Raw genomic sequence first — 26,624 nt, 5'->3', positions numbered from 1 at the left:
TGCATATGCTTCGTCAGTTATTTAAATTTTCAGATTTTACTCCAGATTTCAACAGTTCTTTATAGTCCTGCAGAATTCCACACTACCTTGCACTTGCGTTCCTATAAAGTTTTTTCGCGGTTTTTATATCTTTGAAGGGTGCTGAACAAGAGTCCAAGTGATAACATCCTGTCAGGTTTGGGCAATAAGCATAATATGCAAATGAAGTCGGCCATTACCGAAATTCAGTTTTTTGGCTATATCTATGGCTATATATGGAATAGGATGGAAATAATGGTGTCTAAACCTAGGTTTTCATGGTCAAGGAATATAATAATACCAGTTACAAGTGTCTGAGATGGCGGCCATCTTGGATTCCATTTATGGGACTGGCTATATGGGATAGGACAGTTTGTATCAACATGAAATCTATGAAGATAAGAGTGGATTCTATTTCTAACCTACATTTTGGATAACAGCTGGTACCATTATAAGGACTAGAAGAATGAAGTACGTAATAGAGGTCAACCATCGTCGGCGTCATCAGCAGTCTCCTCGTCGGTCTCGTCATTGTCAATGTCATGTTCTACCTGTTTTGTACGTTCATTATGGCAATTGATATTTGAATCTCTCTGACATGCACAGAAGAAAGTGCATGGTAAATGAGCGGCACAACAACCACACTGCGCTGTTCTACATGGGGTGCCTGAAGTACAACCATACCTTATTAACTCCAAAATTTGTGGTGGAGCAAGTGCAATGTCTGTGGGCATTGGAACAGGAAGAAGAGACTTGGAAGTTTCCTCTCACGCCCATCCGTACTCTTCTGGATTCATGTTGGGGGGCTTTGATTGAAGGGCCACCTTCCAAATTGCTGTATGGAAATGAGCACGTCGAACATTTTCTACGAATGCTTGGCTTGTTGGTGGCAGTGTCTTTAGTTTTGGCACTGCTGTCATGTTCTTTCGCCCCATTTTCCGGGACCATATTTGTACCCTCGTGTCGGACATGTCTGCAGTAGTCGTGCACCCATAACACTTCGCGATAAATTTGGTAGCTTCATCTATAATAGTTGACATTGGAGCATCAAGCTCACCCAAGCATTCGAGTGTTTGACTGGCCTGAAGCATCTTGATGGCAGTTGATTTGCCAACACCAAACAGTTGCGCAACAGTATCGCACCCAGAAAGGCAGTGCCTCACTGGAAGCTGTGGAGCTATTTTAGCATGCTCTTTGGCAGATGCTGCTATGTCAACCAAAGCTCTTTCAGAATGAGTAGATTCCATTGTCAGGCCGCACGTGAGATCAAGTTTGTGGTAAAAAGGTAGGAGCAGTACGAAGACGTCTGTATCATCGCACAGTACGTTGATGGCCGTTGCACCTTCTTCTGCCAGCTTCGACATTTGATGAACCATGATTACAGCTGCTTCTTCATGAAAGTTCTCTAGATCTTCCCTCTGTCTCAGGACATCACAGCTGACTTCTATTGGTACAGGGTCTTAGCCAGTTAGGACGAGCTTGTTCTTCATCTTTTCCCCTCCGTTGAGCAGTTCTGTGCATATCAACTTGAGTTGAACTTTGCTGTCCGCTATAGTTAGGACGACCTTTTGTGGTGGGAGAGGACTTTGGAGGGTTAGGCGATGGTGTCTACTGGCTTGCTGACCACACCATTTTGTCCGTGTTGTGCCTTTGATGCTGAAATCGAAGTATCGATCAAATACAAGATAGACATCCCCCTGCGACATTTTACGGATGATGAAGCTGCACACATTGTCCACAAAGTCTTTGACTGTACCCTTACATGGCCAGTGGACACACCAGAGGATAGCCCAACCATCAATTATAACAGCTTCTGCCTTCTGAACAATACGTGAGGAAACTAACACTTGGAAACACTTGGAGCTTTTTCTTTAGTGTAGACTTTGCTGACGCTATGCACATGGTGCCATTTTCCTTGAACATGGAGGTCGGCATGGGGGCAAGTTCATGTTTGAGAACTGTTGGTAAGTCAATGTCTCGTGTTTGTTGAAGCCTCAACACCCGTGAGTATATCAGATTGACATCGTGTCCATCTTGGCCCCCAACCTTGATGGATTTCTTCGTGACGGCCATCGTGACAACCTTCTTGGATAGAGGGGTGTTGAAGCCAGATGGCAGACTACTTTCAAAAGCGATCATCTGTGCCTTGCTTATGTCAGCAGCATGCTCTGCATTTACAGACTCTGGTTGTATCTGTCCGGTTTGGATGTTCACCAGGCCTTTTGGATGGTCGTCATTATCCAGTGGCCGTGGATCCTAGATGGTTTCTCTTCTTTATGACTCGTGACATCAACCTCTTTGTATCCTCTAGTCATGTCTGCAACACCGTTGACAATCTTGGTGCATGCATGCATACTCAGAGCCCATCGTTTGAGTGCAGACGGCTTGAGAGTGATCCCTGTGATGCCTCTAGCACCGTGGCCGTATCGCATAAAGGTGCTCTCTATAAACATGTCTGACCAGATACCGTTCCAGAGACCAGGTTTATGCCTCATCACATGGTCCCCTTTCAGGAAATGATGCAAGATGTCACTGGGGAGACGTTCCATCGACCTCAGGTAATAAAGGCCGTAACGGGCATAGTGGTGATGTCCCGCAGCAAAGAAATACGACATCATTTATTTGACTGCATAGAGATGTAGTGGTCAGTCGGCCTCACGTTCAGCTCGCACAAAGAGCATCGTAAGAAAAACTGGCTTGATTAGACAGTCTACCCAGAGTCGTGTCGTCCTGCTCTCTTGTGACAATACTTCTAGATGTTCTTGAAGTTCAGTGTGACTCTCCAACTGTCCAACAATACCTCTTAGGACTTCCTCCACAACAAGCTGAAGAGCTCTGACGTTTTGAGGAAACTTTTTCCCACTAAGCATTTTCGGAACACTTCCAAAGCTTGTTTTCATGATTTCTTCTTGACCAGTGTTTGCCATTAGGTATCCAACACAACTCATCAGAAGGTGCATTCCGCCTAGTCTTGGTATAAAGTTAAGAAACCGGTCTTGGTAGACCCACTTTATGCCTACAGCAACCCTGTATAGTTGTTGGTCATTAGTGAAGAGGGTAATGCGCTGTCTGCAGCTATTGGTGAGATCTTGTGTGTTCACCATTGCTGTCAGGATTGTGTCGGGGTCAGCTGGGTTCATGTCTATCAATGGGCGGTAAATGGCTCTTGTGGCTGGTCTTATGGTATGGCCCTGTTCCCTTGACAACTTAGTATTGAATCCGTTGAACTCTGGTATGCCCTCATCAGAGTCAATGGCTTGCAAGAAGTCGAACTCGAGGGATTGGGCTGTCAAAAGTGATACCACTTGTGCGGCTAGAACACATAATGGCAATAGAGCTCGCTTAGCCTCAGTATCAGGCATGTCAGGTTTTTTGGGACCTTTGTATCTCTCTACAAAGATGTCATCAATTACCTGCTGCTGCATTTCATTTGCTGTCAGTCTAGGGAATGTCTCAAGATGTGATTCCTCAGTCAAGTACCTGTCAGTAACAGTCATTACAATGGCAAGGGAATGGGTGCTAACAAGTCCGTTCTGCGAGGATATGTTTGCGTCAAAGTTGTCTGTCTGCAACAGCTTGAATGATACCATCTTTGGGACAGGTCATACCCATGATGGTGAAGTTCTTGAGCGCTGCTGCTGCTGCTGAAGCTTTGAACCGCAATATTTCATCATAAGAACAAGCTACCCTGCAATCATAGAACTGTTCAATCAGAGACCTCTGATTGAGGACAACACCGAGTGCAATCTGAAGAGGGGTGGATCGGTTGGTTAAAATGCTGGTGACAATGTTGCCAATGAGAGCAGCTGACAAAGTGTAGTTCATTTTGTCAGACATTTTAACTAACAGTGAGCGAAGTGTTTCACTGACAGAGTCCAGTGCAATATCAATGTCTACACTAGCTTGGTATACTTTCCTATCAGCTGGTAACCTCTGCGTCTCATGGACAATGCGTTTTGCAACCCTTTCTAATGCACAATCGAAGTCGTCTACATCATTTACCAGATGTAACAGGCCTGATGCCTTACTCTGAAATACCAACAGGCTGGCAACACCTGAACCACTTAAAATGAGTAAATCAGGCCCAAAATGATCTGACAGATGAGAAACTAAGGCTCTACGGGACAACTTCTGCCCACCGTTTTCAAGATACAGGTTATAAACATCTGTAGAGTTCCATATTTTTGTCATGTCTGCTTTCATTTCGGATACAGTTGATTGGAAAGAAGAGTCCAAAGATATTTGACTCGGATCAAGGCTGCTTCTGACAGCTGCTGCGATAGCATGATCTGTCATGAATGCATCCCTACAGTCGATGTGGTATCTTGCATCCGCCGCATGTAGATCACTCACTGCTCCAACAACACGGATTTCAACATCCTTTGCCCAGTTGTCTTGACGCTCGAAACAAGTGTGCAATATCTTTTGCTTGTAGGTGCAATCGGCAGCACGATCGGCCGTATGGCACAAAGTGACTTTTCTCCACCGATCTGGATGTTTCGGATCGCGATCCATGATACATAATGCACCATAGAATATGCAGTGCTCTCGGAAGTTAAATGTCGTTCCTTGCGAATCAGAACGACGCGATCGCTTTGGAGCTGGTGATGCGTTTTCAGTATCATTATGTTTCAGAAATCGTTTTATAGACACCTGCGATGTATAAATTGATACACATACATGTCGGTGACACTGGACAGATGGGTTTTCATCTTCAGCAAGCATTTTCTCCAAAGACACATGGAGGTCATCTTTATAGATCTTACTTGCCTGGATGATGCTTCGAATACGGTCTGCATCAGATGTTGACAAGGGCTTGTTTGTAAAGTTGCCTTTACATGGATGGAATAAGCATTGGCTCATATCTCACTCTGGTGTCTGAAATGAGAAAATGATATTGGTCAATACATGCCAAACGATATAGGAACACCACCACCCCCACCCCGTAATCGTGGACCCATTTAAGGCATTCATTATCCTTACCCATTACTGCTAGACCCCTAAACCCTAGGTTTAGAATCATTATTTCCATCCTATCCCTTATATAGCCATAGATATAGCCAAACACTGTGGTGGCCATCTTGGAATCCAAGATGGCCGCCATCTCAGGCACTTGTAACTGGTATTATTATATTCCTTGACCATGAAAACCTAGGTTTAGACACCATTATTTCCATCCTATCAAATATATAGCCATAGATATAGCAAAAAAACTGAATTTCGGTAATGGCCGACTTCATTTGCATATTATGCAAATTGCCCAAACCTGACAGGATGTTATCACTTGGATTCTTGTTCAGCACCCTTCAAAGATATAAAAACTGCAAAAAAAAACTTTATAGGATCGCAAGTGCAAGGTTGACCCCCAAAACAACATTTCACTGCAGGACTATTAGTCCACCAGCACCAATCCTAAAACCTCAAGACAGATTTTGATTATATACTATAATTAGTCAATGAGAGGTCATCGTGGAAAATTGCCAAAGCTTTTTGAGTAGGCTGAAACAAAATGGCAAATTAAGACCCCTGCGAGGTGAACATGGGTTGACCAAGGGTAAACCTGTTTTTGGTTTTAATTTAATAACCCCTTTAATTGTATTCAAAAGGGGTGTTTAACTTTATCTAAATACCCAGTTTTCATTCATGCACTCCCTTGGAGTTCCCTTAGTATGGCATGCAAAGTTTTAGCCTGCTAGGTTTCATGGTTTTGGAGTAATGTTGGAGAAACTGACACACACTGACATTTATTATTATAGTTTATAGGAAAAGTGGGCTTTTAGCTTTATGGATGTGTCGAGAGAAACACCTGATAGATATGAGGGAGAGAAATAAAAGACAAAGGGCAAGTAAGAGAAGGGGAAAGATTAAACTGTGGAATCTGATCAGAAAAAGCTGGTCTTCTTCAAAAAGGAAGTCCAGAGAAAGTAGAGAGAGTTACAGGAGGATGGTGGAGTTGAAAGAATATGGAAGACTGTAAAATAAACCTTTGTCAAGGTGGCTGAAAAGATGCTGCTGAAAATTAAGGGAGGAAAATCCAAGGAAAAGGAAACATGGCAGTGGAATGAAGAATAGAAGTACAAGACGTGATTAAAATGAAGAAGATGCCACATAAAGAATGGAAAAGTACAGGAAAAAAACAAACAAACAAGAGAGCAGTTCTGATGATTGTGATGTATGATTCACTCTGTTACAGAGCTTTAGTGCTGCTGAAGCAGTTTATTTGCAATGGTTATACTGGGTAATTTGCCATTGCATTATCAGAGGTAATCAAGAATTTGGAATTTTCCCATGGTTCCGGCAATAGCTCTGTTCACGAAAGACACGATGGGATCATTAACGTCCACCAACTCATTGTTCTGGAACAGTATTAAATGCAATTCTTTTGTAGGTAAAAGTTAATTGAAATGTGATTTAGGTAGATAGAGTAAACCCTCAAATATCCTCCTCCTCTAATGTAGCGGGTTTTGCCCAATCGCGATTTAGATTTGACAACGGGCAACCTGTTGTGTTCCGATTTAGTTATTGTGGTTTTTTAGCTGAGATGAGTAATTTTTTGTGTCCGCATGTAAAATTACCTCCCATTACGAGCTTTTTCTCGTTTCTCGAGCACTGTTAATTGTTGTAATCAGACCAGCATATGGGAATGAAGCAAGTTTATGAATCGTCATCGAACAGGAAATGACATAAGAGATCAGACAATACTACATCTACTAGATGAAGCAGACACACAACAGTTAATAATAGTGCCCAAATGTAAAACGATGGACAAAATCAGTTGTTCCAAAAGCCAGAGAAAGGATATAGCATTGTTTTAAAATAATGAGTTGTTAGATAAGTTGGCAAGAGGTCAAAGTGCGGCATCTGTGGGCCACCATTATAGGATCAATGAATCGACTGTGCAGTAAACGTGAGTCAAATATTGCTGACGAGCAAAAAGTGTCAAGCAACATAAATTGCTGACAGAGTACATCAAAGAACAGGAGGGAAGTACGATGTGAAACGAGAGGAGGAACAGCTGGATGTTGCATGTAATGAGGCAGATTTCACTTCAAAATCCAGCTCATCCAGTAAAGAGGGAATTGGGAGTGCTGCGTGTGAAATGGGACTGGTTCAGCGACTCCAAAGCCCTGATTAAAGTCCCAGTTTCACCCTGCGCTCAAAGCAAAAAATAAAAATAAAAAAAATTACCTATTTGTAACCTGCTGAAGTTTATTTTAAGAACTGGTCACCTGAGATAAGTTACCACTTCAAAAGTCATGAGTTAATTCCTACCTGCATTGTTATCTGTGACATATATATGCTTTTGTAATCTGAAGATTCTTACAAAAATCATTAAATGTTTCTTTTAATCAGCTTTCGTGTTTTAAAGGAAGACAGTAAAGATTAATAAATATTACTTATTAAATCTCCTACCTCCTGTAGTCTGCTGGTTTCACCTGTAAATTCAGCAACAGAAAGGACATATTATTGTCTGGAAATCCTTCTACCACGACATCTTCTGGGTAACTTGTGCACTCGCTTTGGTGCCCCGAGATTTGCCCATAGTATAAATTGAGGGCTTGTCCAGGATTTAAAACTTTAAAATAATTAGTACGATACAAAACCAAAGTTGTTAACACCAAAGTGATTTTCGTTCAGGATATTTTACCGAATTACTAATAATATAATAATAATAATAATAATAATAATAATAATAATAATAATAATAATAAAGTGATTTAAAGATAGCCAGGTGAAACCCACAGATGATCATTATGGCATTTAATGCAAAAGAGTTTATCGGGTCACTAAGTGTGGAAGAACGTGGTGAGTTAAAGAAATCTGAGCTTTTGGAGTTGGCTAAGCATTGTGACATAGAAGTTAGGCAAAGTAGAAGGAAAGCATAAATTCTGACGGTGATGGTAAAATATTTAATTGAAGAGATCCATTTGGAGGCATCAGTGATCCTATTGTTAAAGGATGAAAAGAGTGAAAATGTGTATAAAATTGAATATAAAATTCAATTGAAATTAAGTAGTTCCTCGATCATAGGTTGACATCTGTCGGACAGAGTGAACCAAATGCTTAAGTTATCGGCTTTCGGGCCATCGCTGATTTCCTCTATCAGGAAGTTGCCCATGCCCTCATGGGATTATAAACGGGGTCGGGATGAATGCGGCAAAAATGCAAATGGCGTCTTCTGTCATCGTGCGTGCAAGCTTGGAGCAACAATTCACATCTATTGCCACATCCGATGCAATATAACAATTTGTATTGGTGTCAAAGCCAGTGACCAATTGCAAATTAGTAGTAGGAGGATAACAGCAGTAGCAGGCATTTTGCAAGATGGCCACCAACTAGTTTTATTGTGATTAAGCTCAGGTGCATACATTACTATGCATAGTTTCATTAATGATTGGTATATTAGGCCTCAAGACAGCTTTAAGTGCTGTACCGATTTGAGGAATATAATAAAGCGATTATAAATGTAATATCTAGTAAGTTCATCTTTTGATAAGGGAAAAAGTTACAAAAATGAGCAAAAATCGCTGCATGATATACTGCTTTTCATAAACATTTTGGTCTCTAGTTTTTCAGGGTATTCTCTCAGATCCTTGCAAAGTTCTCCAAAAGGGCTCTGATATCTCTGGAGTGAAATGACACACAAAATTATCATACAAAATGTTTCCATATTGACCTTTTTGCCAGTTAACTAATCCCACCGATTTCCTTCATGAAAAGTCACAAAATCCCATAGAATGTATTCATGATGGGACAACTTACGAAACTGTTTGAATGAGGGACCACAGCATTTAGCCAACTGTTTATTTTATTTTAAAGTCTCACAATATCCCTCAATTTACATGATAGACACTATGATGCCAATGTGTATACTGTAATATATTTTGTATTCCTACGCATCAGCCATTGAGATGAAGTACCATTTGAAGTGCTTGGTATAACTGTATAACTGTATAATCATGCCGGCTTGGTAGAATTATACCAAGCACGTCAAACATGAGATTCAGTTAACAAAAAAAAAAAAAAATCAACAACAATATAATGAACTGGTTCTATCCTTTCATCCGTTACTCGCATTGTTTGTCTAAGTTGTGTATATTGGTGATAACACAGTGCCATTTATACCATCTTTTTTTATCTGTATGCAGTATTCCATATTCTTCATTTCTTCCCCCACTGACCTTTAGCTCCTTGTCTGACAATGCATAAGGTGCACAAGGTGGTGGATCCTCAGCAGCCAGGGACATCGAGGAGTTCTACTCAGTGTCGCACAGACTGGGACAAATGTTTTCCTTGTCAGGACGACATATCAGAAATACTCCATATTGTCCAACTGATTCAAGACATGGTACAAAGGGGCAGGATACAAAAGCATAGCTGACAACCTCAGATTTCAAGTAAGATTTATTGCTTGCCAAAACCAATACAGTTGTCACGAATGGATGATGGTGAGGACATGGAGGCAACATTTCGGCAGCACAATGCCAGATATCATGATTCATGCATACTGCAGTTTAACAAAACCAAACTACAACAGGTAAAGAAGAGAAAAATTACCTGGTGAAGGCAGTGCTGATGTTTTCAAGAAGTACACAAGTAAGAGCATTGGAAAAAGGTCGATCTTCTGCTACAACATATATATTTGGGGTGAATCAGCAGCTGGAGACTCATTCGTGAAGTATCAATATTTGAGCTTGATGTTCAAGTTGCAGGGCAAGCCTCGACTCACAAAACTGAGTGCTGGTGACTTGATTGCACAAGAGGCCAAGTACCATATCGAGTTCATTGTCTCCCTGTACAATAGAGCATGTGGAATGAAGTTACCTGAAGAATCAGATTTTATTGCTATTAACCATGGCATCACATTGGCTGGACTTATGTCCTATATTGAAGAAACCCATATGGATAATCTTGTTGCACCAGTTTTCAAAATTACAGACCTGGAAAATTTATACAGTAATAGACAAAAATAACTTGTAACTGAAATTACCAGGTGTGTTCACTCAACCAAGCTGAATAATTGAATCTTTGCCTACATTCCTGACATGGAAGCCGACACGCAAGGCCATGATGTGGTACTCATTAGCAAATAAGATGTGGCTTCTGCTCAAGAAAAAGCATGTGATCATGATGGAGAGTGATGGTATTTATCTCGCCAGGGCTGCAAAATTTGTTCGTTGAAACATGATCAAAATGAAAACACGATTCAGCGGCTCACTTCATTACCAGTGCCAAGACGAGTCAGTGCCAAAAATAACTTTTGTCACGAGTGCCTATGATCCTGAATGGCCCAAACATCAAGTAATAGGCATGCAACCAGTCGGTGCCCCAGTCAGCTATCATCCTCTCACAATCACTGGTGTTCAACAGTTCCGTATACCAAATGGAGACAGCCACTGCTCCAATGAGTGTTCGGCACAGCCAAGACTGAGAAACACTACTGCCTGTGTGTCTCGCAGTGATGGTCCACACAAAGACTCGCAAGCATGACCTAGTGGACAGTATGGTCAACCTGTGACTGTCCATCTCATATGATCACGCAATGAACATCTCTACTGATCTTGGAAAAGAAAACCGGTCAATACTGTGAGATGGAGAATGTCACCTGCCCTCTTCAACTCAGCGGTGACCTCTTCACCACAATATAGACCATAATCCAAGCTCTAGAGGTTCACCTGATTCATTTCCATGGGATTGGAATATCCCTGTTCCAGCATCCAGGCATTGACATCAGTGGGGTGCATTGAACTGTCAGCATAACTTGTGACCAGGCTCAAGCTGCTGCTAAGAAGACTGGGGCACACCTTGGGAGGCATACACTGGTGTGCCCTGTTGCTCTGTGTCGACAAAATCCACTCATGCCAAAGCTAGAAGTTACAAAGTAAACTATCAGCTCATCCCAAGCTTCCACCTTTTGAAAGAGGAATTCAAGGGGGAAATTAGCAAAAATCAATTGAAAAATACATCAAGGCACAGAACACAAAATGTCGATCTCGACTCTGTGCTTTCACAGCGAGATCATGACAAACACGTGGCTGGATGGACCTTATTATTTTTATATACTGTATGTATCGATGTCGAAGTGAGAGGTGGATTATATTAGATCACACCAAAGATGAAACAAAGCGATGTTCTGCAAAAATTAATTTGCACATTTTCAGCGGATCAGACACCTCCCAAGGCACCAACCGCACGGCACCGCAGGGCCCAACACAGGCAGAAACGTACGTCTGTCAAATGCATACACCTCCCGGAGATGCCCAAAATGTCAGATATGTCCGAATTGGAAAAATGAACACTTTTCTAGGAGTCGGAACTACTTGTAAGTTCGATTCTGGAGCTTAAATTTTGTAATTCTCCTTCGTTTAAGAGATACTTGTGGAGATCACTTGTGCGGAAATGAAATAAAGCAACAAATGCTGATGTCTCCGGGCGTTTATAAGCATTGCAATGTACCCAGCGATTTGTAGCTGTGATGAACAGGCGTTCAATAATATGAGTGAGGAAAATGAAAAAAGAAAAACTTTATAGTTAAGAAATCGTTTCAGCCTGTTCCAAGTCAAGGCATGGTTGAACAGGACATAAACACATGGTGGCTTCAGACCACAGCAAGGTTTCCTACGATACGCCTTAGAACCCCAGAGGGTGAGGTGGCCGAGGATTGCCTGATGAAGAATATAATTAAATAAGGCAGTCAATTATCTTCAAAAGGGGTGTTTTAATTAAGCCAAACACCAAATTTTCACTCTTGCACTTCCTTGAAGTTTCATTAGTATGCATGCAAAGTTTCAGGCTGCTAGGTTTGATAGTTTTGGAGTTATGGAGGAGACACTGACACACATTGACATTTACTATAGATTTATCTCTGTTCAGCAGTACGAGTGTTAATAAAGTGGAAAATGCAACTAAATCAAGTTTTGATGCCTCAACTCTTTGTAATCTACTACATAAGAATAAAATGACAATGGAATTGGGGTCATTTTGAAAAATGGTGGCAGTTCCTTCACATGAAAGATCTGCGATGGTCGTATGGGTGGAAATCTTCCTTTGAACATGCCCTAGCTGTGTGCCAAATGTGAGGCTTGTATCGCCAAAGTTACAATGCTATAACATATCCACTCGACTATGCAAACATAATCTATATTTGAACTGCCTGAGCACTGAAATTTTACAAATATTCTGAAGAAGAATCCAACAAAATTCAATACTTTCAACAATACATTGTGTGTTCATTTAGCGGGAGTCTTTTTAGGCCGTGGGCAGTTCCTATGAAAAGGCCCTAAAAACACTTTTCGTTCCGAGGAAGGGGTGCGAGGTGAACTTTGGGCTGCTTGTCGACACGTTTATGGTAGACATTAGGACAAAAGTTCTCCACGAGATCTTAGCCCAATTAGGCACAGTGAGCTGTCGAAGTTGGTCGCCAGGGTGCGAAAAGTGACATTTTGGCGTTTTTGCCCATTTTGCAGATCGTATATCTCGGCGAATATACATCTCCCAAGCCTCAACTCCACGGGGGCGTCAGATACAACGACATAGCTCACGAATCAGAAGTATCGACCATGTAAACACTTTATTGTCAAGATAATGAAAACTGCAACAAGGTGCATCATTCAATATGTTTGATTCATTCTGTTTTGTTTGAAAAGAAAAAGAAAAGAAACTGTGAAAGAAAAGAAAAAGAAAAGAAAGAAAGAAAAGCATTGAAGAAAAGCGATTTTTGAGGAATTCCTTCATTTTTACGAGCCTGTATCAACCTCCACTACTGACCGAGATGTCTGAAATGACTGAAGACCACAGAACGTACTACTATCTTCCACTTTAGGAAATATCGTGGTCCTGGGGTGGCCAATGTGGAAAATATAAACAATGCCAATCGTTACTTTAGCCCGAGCGCGATCAAATCTTTTTATTATCACTAATTATCTCGATATTGACAAGGCTTCATCTTCCACATCGACTGACCTAGAGATTTGAAACTGCGCGTACGGATACAACCACCTGCTTACTTAACATTAATGAATTATCGCCATCATACTCTGACAGTAATTAGGCACTTCGTCATTAAAAGACGGATAACATTCTCATCTTATACACTTTCTATGCAAACAGAAATGGAAATGTGAACAGCGAAGCTGTTAACTAACCTACACCACATTCTGCTAAGGGAAGACTACACAGAATCATCTTCACAAAATTACTAATTAATTCTTAATTATCTTCCTATGACTGATTAAGCCATGTATCACAATCTGTCAATCTCACTGAAACACGAAAGGAAATTCACACATCGGTGGGAAACGAAATCAAAAATTATAAATATCTCGCAATGGCAAGGTGGAACCTTATTGGTCCTCGGGATTTGTTTACTGAGCCTTAAGTGAATGGACAATGAACCTTACATAATGAACCTTATTTGTCATAGAGACAATAGCTGCTACATCAAGGCAATGCGTTATTGAAATGCTATGCTACGACTGGATTATTACTGGAAGGACGAGGAAGATGGATGTCCACGAAAAGCTGTGGTATGTGACATTAGTTATACTGAATCTGTGCATTGGTTATTTTCATCTAACCGTCATCAGCATCATCATCGGCATCGTCGTCCTGTTCATTCCCCCCTTCGAATAATTCTTCGGTCGGTGTTTTCGAACTATCCTCACAATTCCGACAATTCTCACAATTAGATGTTACCCTCGAAGTACTTTTCACTTGTGCAGTGAAAGTTTTGAGCTTCTGAGCCTTGAGGATGGAGTAGAAATCGACAGTGTTCGTCAACAAGCGGGATTCCATAAAACCGCAGAGTAAATGCTCACCGGTTTCATAGGCATTGAGGAGATCATGCTTCACAGTGGGGCTTGCAATGATCCCAGAACTAATGCTTACCAAGTCAGCTTTCGGATCGAAAGGATCCATCATTGAGGTGGTGGTAGACATGAGGTTCTGTGTGTGTCTCTCATCCCTTATTGGACGAGCTGTATCCAAATCCTTCCGACGACGTGATTCAGAATGACTACCCGCTAGGGTCTGACATTGTCGGGTTATAGCTGCACGTTCATTCTGTGAAAGGATCTAGCGGTGAACGGCTTCTCTATCAAGGCTGAAGTTGGTGATTCCTGTTGATGTTTTCGAATCACGCTTGACAGTCTGCTCGATAGCCTGGTCGCAAGCTATAGAGGCAAAAACCATGTTGGTCTTGTCGTTGGACTGTCCACTGACCACGTTCACGAAGTTCGGCATAGCACTGAGGATGGGTCTCCGGAAGGCCAATCATTTCAACCCAATAAGCCGTCAAATATCGGGAATAATGTACTCGATCGTACGAAAAAAAAAACCCATGGCAACATAGATCTGGTTGCAGCGAGATGGAGCTCCCAGTTGGATTCCCGAGGGGCTCGAATGAAAAGGAGCAATAGAGTCACCATCTCCAAGTATGACGTCCAGAAATCGAAGGTGGGATGAAATTTCCTTTGCTCTTCAACAAACTTGACGTACACAGACAGAATGGCAAATCAAAATGATCAAATTTGATTTGGCTCATAACAAATAGGTACGTTCCTGCTGTGAGTGTTTCAGCTTTAACTAGTTTATCACGCTTTGGCCCGTGGACTCGGTTAAGATAACGTGACTCTTTCTTGCAAATCATGCAAATACGTGGGAGGATGTGGCCTTGTGAAGAGATTGGCAATGCCGATCTTGATCACAGACTCTTCTTTGGTGATGACAGCACACCAGGCTTTTGAACACAAGCATCTGCAGATACTTCAGTAGCTCCCTCAAAAACATGCAAGCATCGTTTCTTACTCGCAAGCCGTCTCTTTTTATCGGTGAACCGTCTGTAGCACGTCGGATGGTAACCAGCACTCGGTGGAATATTGGTGAAGCCAATGCCAGCATGGCTGTGATAACGTGACCGGGTGATGTCACCCCTTTCCCTGGGTAAATGTAGCCATTTTCCCAAGCACTCCTGATATTTACCCCATCTAACCTCAGGAAATGGACATACATTCGGTTCTTGTACCGATGACAGATGCAAAACACACCATGAAGGGGACTTCTCCTGGGATTTTGCTCGGGACGTCACTAAGTTAAGGCCAACGTGGAAGCTGCCATGACAGTACAAGTAGTACCCGTGTTTACAAAAATACGCCTGCTGATTGGTTGCAGTTGATATTGCTACGCCAGCTGGCCGACTTCTCGGCCAACGTACGCAGTTAATCGCCGATTACACTTTGAAAAATAGTGCGTGTAACTTCTAATTAATGCTCAGACTTGGGCGTTGTTCACATGGAGAACTTTTTACACGTTACAGCGAATATCATTTAGACCATATTGGGAGGGAAAATAAGTCGCACCCTTTTCACGGAACGAAACGGAACGACAGCGGCGGACAGCCCACGGCCTATTTGGGGAAGTTTCTTTTAACAAGTCATTTGTTGCGCAGTTACATCGTTTCTAAGCTCTTTCCAAAAATTATGGCTACACCTTTTCAGCCACATCGTTGCCAGTTCCTAATTCAAGTGACATTTACCATGACAATAAATAAGACCCAAGAAAACTTCCATCCTGACTATGAGGCACCACAGGGTCAGTAATATGGCAACATCAAACAGCTGGTGTGTATCAACAAATAATTACATTCACGATTTACTAATTGCTATTTAAATCGGTCCCTAAACTAGTTAACCAGAAAGAGAAATCAGAGATCGCAGACACTGGGCAGTACTTGTTTTGTGCAGCAAATAAACGGAAAGTATGTACTCAATGAAAGGCTATTGGTTGCAAAAGAAAGGTCTAAGTGGTCTAGTTGTAAATGCATAAAGACAAAAGGTCCGAAAAGTTGTAAAGGTCAAATGGTTAAAAGGTCAAAAAGTCACAAAATGTCGAAAGGTTTGAAAGGGTTTACACTATTTAAACCATTTTGACCTTTGAAGACAATTTAAAGGTCCAAAGGGTTGGAATTGTCTGAAAGGGGTCCAAAGGGTCTTAAAACATCCAAGAATGTTCTGAATGTCAAAGTGGTCTACAGCGTATTAAAAGTTCTGAAAGGTATGAAGGTCAAAAGGCCCAAAATGGTAGAAAATGAGTCAAAGGGGTCTTAAGGTTCTAAAGCATCTAAGAGGATCTGAAGGGTCTTTGAGGTCTCAGGGTTATAAAGAGTCTTTGAGGTCTCGGTAATAAAGGGTCTTTTGGTTATAAAGGGCCTTAGGGTTCCAAAGGGTCTTCAGTCTCAAAGGGTCTTAGGGTTATAAAAGACCATAGAGGGTCTTAAGGTTCTAAAGGACATTGGGATCTTAGGGGTCAGAGTTTTAAAAGGTCTAAGGGGTCTAAGGGGTCTTAAGGTCTGTAAGGGTCGAATATAATTAATACACATGCTCATTTTTTGTGCAGACAAGCAAACTAGAAATCACTCATAGAGCGACACTTGGCAAAACAGAATGAATCAAACACTGTTATGGCGTGTTCTCCACTCTCAGGACTTGCAAATAAGAGGCAAAGAGGGACTCACATTACCAATGGATTGCCTGTTGAACAAAATCAGGTGAAAAATGAGTCTCCTTTCCCTAAGCTACGACAAAAATGAACGAATAAAGTTATTTCACAACTGTGTCTGATGTGTGTCATCATTTGATTGTAATCATCATGGAGATACAATGATTATTGTAATAATCATATTCAGCATGATGGGCAGGCATGGCTTGCGAAGAAGGGTATTTTCTTTTCATAACCTCAATACAATTTTCTGTTGGAATTTTTTTTTTCTTTTTTAATGATTGATTAAATAAATAAATACATAAATAACCAAATAAAAAAAATAAGAAATTCGTTTAATGGATCGAAATTTAATTCATCAATTTTAATTCACCCTATTTTCCAATGTTAAAGGATCATTCAAAAAATTATGGGATCCAGATCAGGACGCTGACCAAAAATGTGCTTTGCTGTCCTTGATCGGTCACCCACATACACAACAAAATTCAGAAAGATTGATTCAAAACTGTGGACAAAAATGCTGTGACAAACAACCAAACAGACCAACATACTTTGCAAAATACCTTCGCCAAGCAACAAACCGACAAACGGACCCAAATGTATTACACTCTCCTCTGGCGAGGGTAATAACAATCCAAAGAATAACAGCAGGCATTTTCATTTGGAATGGCACAACCGATCCAAAAACACAGTGCTTCCTGGTTATTATTATTATTATGTGAAACTGAGGAAAATAAAAAGGATAAGCAGAGAGCAACCAACTACAATGCACACAAACAATCATCTGTAATCGGCACAGCGATGGAAGTGACATCGGTAAAGGTATGTTGTTTTCAACAGTTTGACATCCCACTTCTATTTCCTGGTTTGATGTGAACATTTGGATTGGAAATGGAAACTAAATAAGCCCATAATATTGATGGATGATATTGTTCTTGCCTGCCTACAATTGTGCTGTAATGATTGTTTTGAACGTCACAAGAGGTGAAAACGTCATTGGAATTCTCTGTGAGAATTTGTGGTCCTGATGCGAGTGAAAAGGCTTTAAATTTAAAGTACTTTACAATCTTTTTGAGGTGCAGAACTGACTTCTTCACTTCCCACGACATTGTTAAATTGTGCTGAAATGAGTCACAGACTGCTAAATCCGTGAGGATTATCAGTTCCATGTGGTTACAATGCTGAAAGTGCAGCCTGAAAATTGCTTGTGAGACAATGAATACACAAGTGAGAAAGTCACGTAGAAAGCGAAGGCTCGCCTGGAGATTTTGATCGCAGATGCAGTGCCCTATCATTAAAAACTTGCAGTGTATTACTGTATAGAAACGGAGCACTGGACAGGAGTCTACATAATAGGTAAACGAAGCTGGAGAGTGCAGTGAAATTGAGAGTGAGCAAGTGTTTCGAGTTTGACAAACCGACAGACTCACGTGACAATTGGATTAATAAAGGACTGCAATTTTACTTTTGTACAGCGTTCGAGTGGAAACCCGTCGAGGATTGTAAAATACAAACGTCTTCAAAAAAAACCGAGCCTTTGTGTGGAGCATGGAGCTGAATCATAATAATAATAATAAATAATAACAAAAATAATATTTTTATTATTGAGCAGGAAAAACAACTGTGCAAGAGGTGTATAAGCTATTGCAAAGTTTTGCTCTTTTTGTGATAAATTAAGGTTGTAAAAAGTGGCTGATTGCAACGAGATGATCTCTTGCTGGAAGAGACGTTGAAGCTCATTGTTGAATACATCTTCAAATTATTTAAAAGCTTCATGAGCTCCGACTTCAAGAAACGATGTGATCCCATGGAGCTTTTCCATCTCAGTCCACAGGCTAGCTGTAAAAGCACCCGAAGTGTGATATGTGTTCTCCCCCTGGCAGGATATGGATAAAATGTCAGGGGCTTTGCCTTCAGCTTGATCACCAGAAGCAAGATAAACCTTTGTTGTAAATCTGCCTTCCTTCCAGTCCCATGGTGTCTTTGTTCACTTGCACTATTCTCTTCACTATTTAAGCCAAATATATTTATGAGAGCCTGATAAGCTCAACAAAATGACAAAGAGTAAACCAGAATCAATGCCAAATATATATTTTATTAAATGTAAACATCATTCCCTATTTTCACAGAATTCCTCTGAGAAGTGGTTGGAAATGTGCAAATTTGTCAGAAATCACCTGAAGCTTAACCAGCAGGATATTGCAACCTGACGCCACTCCAACATGGTGGTGACATTTTTTAGAACACTTATCAAAGCACCGTGAATGCATTTTTCTTTCCTTGTTGTAAGGCTTTCCCCACATCAAGTAAAAAAAATGACAGATGAAGTGGAGAAAATCACAATCACAATACTTGAGAAAGCCATTCGTTATCAAGCCATGCAAAGTAATTAACAATACAGAACTTCCTTTTTTCGGAAAACATATATTCAAAGGAAAGTCTTGTGTACATATCTGTGTAATATCCACGATATTCAAATTTGCTGCTTGAGAACATCAAGGACAGAATAAACATAAATATATTTCATTTATTTTAGCCATATCAATACTTGGGTGTATTTTGTAGCAATTTCAATGCAGTAGAAAATACAATGTATGAGGGGTATTCACCAACTTATATGAACAAGATACAGTCCTTTCATAACAGATCAAAAGTATGAGAACTTACTGATGCTACACAGCAAATAGAACAAGAGAGGAAAACAGAAACAGATGAGATTTCAAATTTAATCACAATAACATAAACGGAAATTGGGCAACAGATAAGAACATTTAAATAAAGAAACAAAACTGAAAACTCCACAACATGACCAGAGAATGACAAAAGAAAATGTTGAAGCAGCACACCTAGAGAAAGATCAACTCGAAGTTACTAACTCAGATCAAATAGTACATTTTCAAATAAAACAAATAAGAGCAACAAGGATAGAACACAAAGAAGAGCAAGAAGAGGTTGACAATGAACGGCACAGGCTCGAAGATGAACTGGCAATTAAAATAGAGGAAATCAAATTCATATCACCCAAGCAAAGACCACATCTTCATGGAATAACAGCCGTTTTTACAGCCATTTTTCCCTGCTGTGCAGGGGTTAGCTTTTCTTGAGGCAATGTTTTTTTTATGGCCGGATGCCCTTCCTGACGCCAACCCTGGTCGCCTCTTACGACACACAGGGGTATGATACACCTATTATAACTAGGACATACACCGGGACCAGTACACTGGTACTCATTTCACCGACCTCGGAAGGATGACAGGCTGAGTCAACCCAACCTGGTGTTAATTCAGCAGCCAACGGAGCTTGAACTCAGGACCTTAGGATCCCAAGCCAGCCACCCTAACCACTAAGCCAACACCAGGCTCTCCATCTTCACAGAATAACCAATAATAAAGTTTAAAATAGTACAACAAACCAAGCAGTCATTAAAATGCTCCCAAAATCACGTAACCTGCGAGAAATTAACGATGTGAGTTACGTAGCAGCACTGTATGTCCAAGAGAAAATGACAGGAAAAGAACGACACAAAAAGATAGATCTGATAAAATCTGACCAGAAACAAAACACCACCATGGAAACAGAGACCTGAGAAGCAGAGAGATCGACTGAGAGTGGAAACGAGACAAATAGAACAATTTAAGAGGGGAAACATAAGCCCAAAGCTCATAAAAAGAATCAGACAAATAAAAAAGAAATACAACATAAAAAAACAATGGAATAGAACCATTAGCCACCCATAATAAAATCCAAACACAACAGATAGCAGAGAAAATTAAAAAAAACTATGATGATGCGGCCAACAGAAGAAATCAAAATCAACGGTTTGAAAACAACCTGGAAAAGTTCTACTGAGAACCAGGGAAATAGAAACAAAATGTGACAACAACCCTTAAAAAAAAACAACAAAAAAAAACAAAGTACATAGAAAAATTCTGGAAAGGCATATTTGAAGATGAAAAAGAACACAACGAGGAAGCAGATTGGATACGGCACTTGGAAAAGAAAAAGCAACATCTACAGTAAATGCACCAAATGACGACTGATGAAGAGAAAATAAGAAAACATCTCGCAAAGGCACTGAACTTCAAAAGGCCAGGCCCGGATAGGATTCCGAACTTCCGGCTAAAGCTACGGCATGCTCTCCACGCTCACTACGCTCAAGCATCAAACAAACTCGTGCAAGGGGAACTGCCAATGGATGAATGGTTAACAGAAGGCAACACTTTTAATCCCGAAATCTGAAGAAACCCATCCATCCCAAAAATATACACCAATAACATGTCTGCCAACAACATACAAACTTTTATCAGGTATAATCACCTACGCAATGAAATAATACACCATTTATTGCTAAAAAAAAAAAAAAAAAAACATCCTCCAAAACTGCAAGCTCCAACAAACCAACTTATCCACAGCCAGGATAGATTACAAAAAAGACTTTGATAATGTCCCACATTCATGGATTATAAAATGCATGCAAGTATACAAAAAATGACCCCGAGATAGTTGCACTGATTGAGAAAGCAATGCCACTCTGGAACACAATGCTGGTACTACCTTACTTGGAAGGAAAGATCGAAATTCCAGGAGTAAAGATACAACGTGGTATCTTTCAAGGTAACAACCTTTCCCCCCTCCTGTTTTGTCTGTCTCTGGGCCCACTGAGTAACCTCATCAATGAACAAGGACACAGATACAATCTGGCATGCAACAGAAAAATGACCAAGGAAACAATAAGGGCAACACACCTACTGTACAGGGATGACCTAAACCTCTTTGCACCGAATGATAAGAAATTAGCAGATCAACTGAAACTAGTAAAACAGGACTCGGAGGACATCTGAATGGAGATCGGTCTGGACAAATGTGCCAAATGCACATTAGTACAAGGGAAAACAAGAAGAAAAGACAACAACTCAATCAATGAAAGTACAATACAGGAACGAGAAAACGAAGCATCCTACAAATACCTTGGGAGCAGGAGTGCAGCGGAAGCAGCCGGTGGCGACGGCGCAGCGGGAGCAGGCGGTGGTGATGGTGCAGGAATAGAGATTGGAAGACATGAGGTATGGGAGACAGTTTTTGTGGGTGATGAGACAATTAAATATGTCGATTCTTAATTCTGCAGGAAGGATTGTAGACATAGAATTCTGTGCAGTTTTGAAGGAGCAGGCGTTAGGGACATTGAAGGAAGGGTAAATGATGTTGTATCGGGTCATCGCAGGAATAAGTTGGTTGTGGTACACCTCGGAGCAAATTATTTCGGGAAAGTTCACTCAGAGGTTTTGAAAAAATAGATACAGGACATTGGGTAAGCGGCTGTAAGCAAAGGGTTGTGAGGTCATGTTTTCTGGGATTCTCCCAGGATTAGGAAACGATATAGAAATTACAAGTAGAGCAAAAGACATCAACCAATGGCTGGAAGAATGGTGGAGGGAGGAAGGTTTTACATTTAATAAGCAGTGGGAATAATTTCAGGGACAAAGGGAGTTTCCAGAATGATGGCTGTATGTGAAATAGAAAGGGGGCAGCAAGGTTTGCAGTGGGAATTGAGGAAGGAATTCAGGCTTGTTTAGGTCAGCGGAGGGTGGAGAAGGTATTAAGGAAGAAAAGGATGATGTATTTGAGTAAGGCCAGGCAAGAAAATATAATTTCAGGAAGGGAAAGTTAAACATATTCTATGCCAATGCCAGAAGTTTAAATAATAAGATGGAAGAGCTTGAAGCCAAAGTAGATAGCGTGGAGTACGATATAGTTGCAGTAAGTGAGACATGGTTTAAGGAGGAGAGTAACTGGAGGACAGGATTAGAAGGTGACAAGGTATATCGGTATGATAAGAAGGTGAGAATTTGAGGAAGAGCAGCAATCTGGGTAAAGGACATCAAGAGATAGGGGTGACATTAAGGAGGGAATTAATGTGGAGGATTCTGTATGGATTGAGATTAGAGATTGTAAAAACAGTAAGACAACTGCGCAGATGCTTTTTTGGGCTTCAGGTGTGAAGGAAGAGGAGGAAGGAGAATTAAAAAGGAAGAGGAGGAAGGAGAACATTATTAATTCAAAAGGGCATATGGTAAGGGAAGAGTATTGATTTATACCACTATTGGAGTAAACAGAGGAAATTAAGAAAACAACTTGGCAAGCCAAACGAGAGCATCAGAAGGACATGGCTAAAAATATTAAGCAGAATATCAAGGCTTTCTTTAAGTGGGGAAAAGAACAGGTTTGGATCAGTTTGGACCCATTGAGGAATAGCACCGGGAGAGTGGTTAGTGATGAAAGTGAGATGGCAGGCTTATTAAACAGGTATTTTGCTTCAACTTTTACACAAGAACAGTCAGGAGAATTGCCAATAGCTGAGAGTATCTCTCAAGGAGGTGAGGAAGGGCTTTTACAGAAGATCCAGGTTGAGTGGAGGAAGTAAAGGAACAGCGAGGAAATCTAAGAGTAGATAAGGATCCGGTTCCAGATAGTATGCACCTGAGAGTATTGATGGAGGTGGCTGAGCAGGTAAGCGAGATATTAACAAATATTTTCAATAGTTCACTGGAGTTAGGACAGCTACCAGAGGATTGGACAGTTACAGATGTAACAACATTATTTAAGAAAGTATTCAGAGAAGAATTGGGAAACTTTAGACCTGCTAGTTTGACTTCACTTGTGGGGAAGGTGTTTGAGACATTAATTAAGGACCAGATGAGGCACCATTTAAATAAATACACACTAATTAAAGGTAGTCAGCATGGGTTTACCAAAGGTAGTTCCTGTTCAACAAATCTGTTAGAGTTCTGTGAGGCAGTGTCTGATTGGGTGGTTGAGGGAAAGGCAGTGGACATAGTATATCTAGACTTTAAGAAGGCATTTGATGAGGTACCACATCGGAGGTTGTTAGCCAAAGTGAGAACTTGTGGAGTGGCTGGTCAGGTCGCTAATTGGATTGCAAACTGGCTTTGTGATAAGAAGCAAAGAGTAGCTGTAAGCGGAAGGATGTCTTGCTGGGAGGATGTAAGTAGCGGGGTACCTCAGGGATCAGTTCTCGGACCATTACTATTCATTATTTACATGAACTATTTGGATAGTGGGGTGAAGAGTAAAGCTTTCGAAATTTGCAGATGACACAAAGCTTGGAGGTAAGGTGCATAGCAGAGGGGGTGGTGATCAGATTCAGGAAAGTATTGATACTTGCATCGATTGCGCAAAAGATTGGCAGATGTAATTTAACCTGAGCAAGTGTAAGGTGTTGGGGATGGGAAAGAACAATTAAAATAGAGATTACATGATGCAAGGGGAATTTTGGAGCATGTCACACAGGAGAAGGATGTAGGGGTGGTAATAGATATGGGAAGTAAGCAGTCAGCACAATGCCAGGCAGCTATAGGTAAAGCAAATAGGGTTTAAGGTTGTATTTAACCAAGCCCATGCCCCCTCCCATCCATCCATCCATTGGGACTATACTCTGTGCAGAGCTTTGGTGCTGCCGAAGCAGGCTCCTTGGCTATTGGGCCCAATCCTGGATGGGTCACCACTCCGACACAGGATATCAACATGCTGGCACTCATTTTGCCGACCTCGGAAGGATGACAGGTCGAGTTACCCCACCTAGTATTAATTCAACAGCTGAGCTGGATTTGAACTCAAGACCCTAGGATCCCAAGCCCACCACCCAAACCATTAAGCCAACACCAGGCATATGCCCTCTCCCCTGGGGGGGGGGGGAGGGGGATACAAAAACTCCAAAACAAAAAACAAAAAAACATTAGATATTAAAAAAAAAACATTTTGCATCTTCTTTGTTTGATGTGTTGTTGATAAATTGGTGTGGTGTTGAGGTAGCGCAGGCATGATGGGCTGAATGGCCTCCACCTGCATCTAATTTCCTTGTATTACCTCAGAATAGAAGAAGGCCCCCCAGGTACAACACAAAATAATGCATAAAATAATCAGCAAAGAGTACATATGCAGAATAAGACTAATTCTGAAGCCCCCCCTCTCTTGAAGAAACAAAACCAAAGATATAAACCAACTTGCAGTGTGCCAGTATTCCAATATAGCTGTGCAATTATAAACTGGCCACAATTGGAGATCAAAAATTTTAGACACTAAAACAAAGTAACTTCTAACTATTCCTAAAATATTTTGCAAAAAGCAATGCATACTGAGGTTGTACTTGCTGAGGTGGAGGAGGAGGATGTCGTCTGATGGAGCTTAACCAAGTGCACAGAACATCATGTGTCGGACTAGCGGAGTATGTGAAGAGCTCAACGGACTATCGGATAAGATTTCTACATCAGCAAGAAAACAACAAACCAGAAAAGGGATCCTTAATCCATTTAGCAACAAACTTCCAAAAACAGGTGCAAATGATGGATACTGGCACTCATTTTGCCAACCTCGGAACGATGACAGGTCGAGTTACCCCGAGTTAACCCACCGAGGGGGCACACAGGAAAACAAAACAGAAACAACCACAGCCACAATGATTGCAAAGAAAAAAAGGAAAATAAAAAGAAATATCAGCAGATGCAATCTGACAAATTTGAGAATGACAAAAGAGCAAGGAGATTTCAAAAACAGCTCGACAGGATAGGAATCGACAAGGAAAGCTCATTGTAATGGCTAAGAAGAAGTCAAATTGGTTGGGATGGAAAACGAGTCATCATAAATGTACAAGGCCAGGACACTACACCTATCCTTTCAGAAAATGGTGGGATTGAGCCAATCAGAAAAATGCATGTTTTGGGGGAAAGAAACAGAAAGTACCATTCACCTCCTTTCAGGATGTGAAAAAAAAACCCATGTCAGAACAGCTGTACACAGAAAGACATGACAGTGTCTGTAGAGTAATCCACTGGCACATCTGTAAACATTTCAACAACCCGGTCCCGGAACAATCAGGAAACACAAACCAGATCCTGTCCTTGAAAATGAACAGATAATGCTCACGCATGACAAGATGATCCCATCAAGTGTGGACACTGCAAACAAAGCATTGCATCTGGACATCATGCTCAAAGACAAAAAGGAAAAGTCAGCATTGTTCATCGAGGTTTCAGTTCCCATTGACTTTGAACTAAATCCTAAAGAAATCAGGAAAATGACCAAATAACGAGGATCTGAAAAAAGAGGTCAAGAGGACTTGGAAATTGAAGAAAGCTGAAATTATACGAGTGATAGCTGGAGCTACAGGAATGATAATAAAGAATCCCCCCCCCCCCCACTGAGTACTTCAAAAGCATTCCAGGGACTGTCACCACAAAAAAGCTACAAGTGGAGGCTGTCAGAGGTTCAGTGAAGATTTTGAAAAGAGCCCTTGGAATGAGGCTGTGAGAACGAAACTGCACAGTTTGGTTCATGAATCATAATCCTTCACCAAAAAGTAGGAGGTGGAGATTTTGAGTTCTGGGAGAACTTCCTCCCACCTCCTGAAAATCACAAATGGAGATAACAACTAATGAGAAAAATATTCCTGTCAATTAGAAATACTTGATATATAATGTTTTGGAAGTTGGTGCTTCTTGCACAATTGAGAGTTGTGATGTTCATATAACTTTTTGAACTCCCCTCCTAATTCAAACTGAACTCCCCACAGTAAAATTAAAAGAGTAATAGGTTGGTAATACAGCAGTTTCCCCTCAATGAATGTTCGAATAATTGCAATCAATCAGCCTTCCACCAATTATAAGCAAAGTCATGGGAGGTGCAATAAACAGGGCTATCAAGAAACATCTGAAAACAAACAAGCTGCTCTCAAACGTTCATTTTTGGTTCCATCAGAAGTGATCTGCTCCATTTCTAGTCACAGCAATAATACAAACACATGGACACAAGAGCAAATGGCAGATAAGTGAGAGTTGCTGCCTTATACGCCAAGGCAGCATTCTATGGTCTACTACCAAGGAACCCCCTGTCAAAGTTGTGGAAGGAAATTAAAAGGACAACCCTCCAATGGCAGGAGTTAAACCAGAGATATTGGAAGATGGTTATAGTGCAAAATGTCATCATTACCATAGAAAAAAAAACCAAAGCCATTCTTTAATCCTTCACTGCTGATGTTAATCCTCCCATGCTGTTGTCCCTCCATCTGCCCCCAGCCCACCACGGTTGCACGCATTCTT

At 41.0% G+C, this 26,624-nt stretch overlaps 1 protein-coding gene across 4 annotated transcripts in view; it reads right to left on the bottom strand.

The window, feature by feature from the left end:
• Window positions 1-26,624, bottom strand: part of SLIRP (SRA stem-loop interacting RNA binding protein) — a 244,313-nt gene that overhangs the window by 93,557 nt on the left and 124,132 nt on the right. For all 4 annotated transcript variants that reach the window (XM_085889289.1, XM_085889292.1, XM_085889288.1 and 1 more), the window contains 2 exons: window positions 9,577-9,812; window positions 9,201-9,352 (listed from right to left, as the gene is read on the bottom strand). The gene's annotated coding sequence lies outside the window, so the exon portion shown is untranslated. The remainder of the gene's footprint in view (window positions 1-9,200; window positions 9,353-9,576; window positions 9,813-26,624) is intronic.

Source organism: Eptatretus burgeri, chromosome 7, assembly GCF_056783735.1.
Source record: "Eptatretus burgeri isolate ZD-2024b chromosome 7, Ebu_testis_v1, whole genome shotgun sequence".
NCBI classification, from domain to species: Eukaryota; Metazoa; Chordata; class Myxini; order Myxiniformes; family Myxinidae; genus Eptatretus; species Eptatretus burgeri.
Note: the sequence above shows the minus strand (reverse complement) of the source record. Positions and strands in the feature narration are given on the sequence as shown.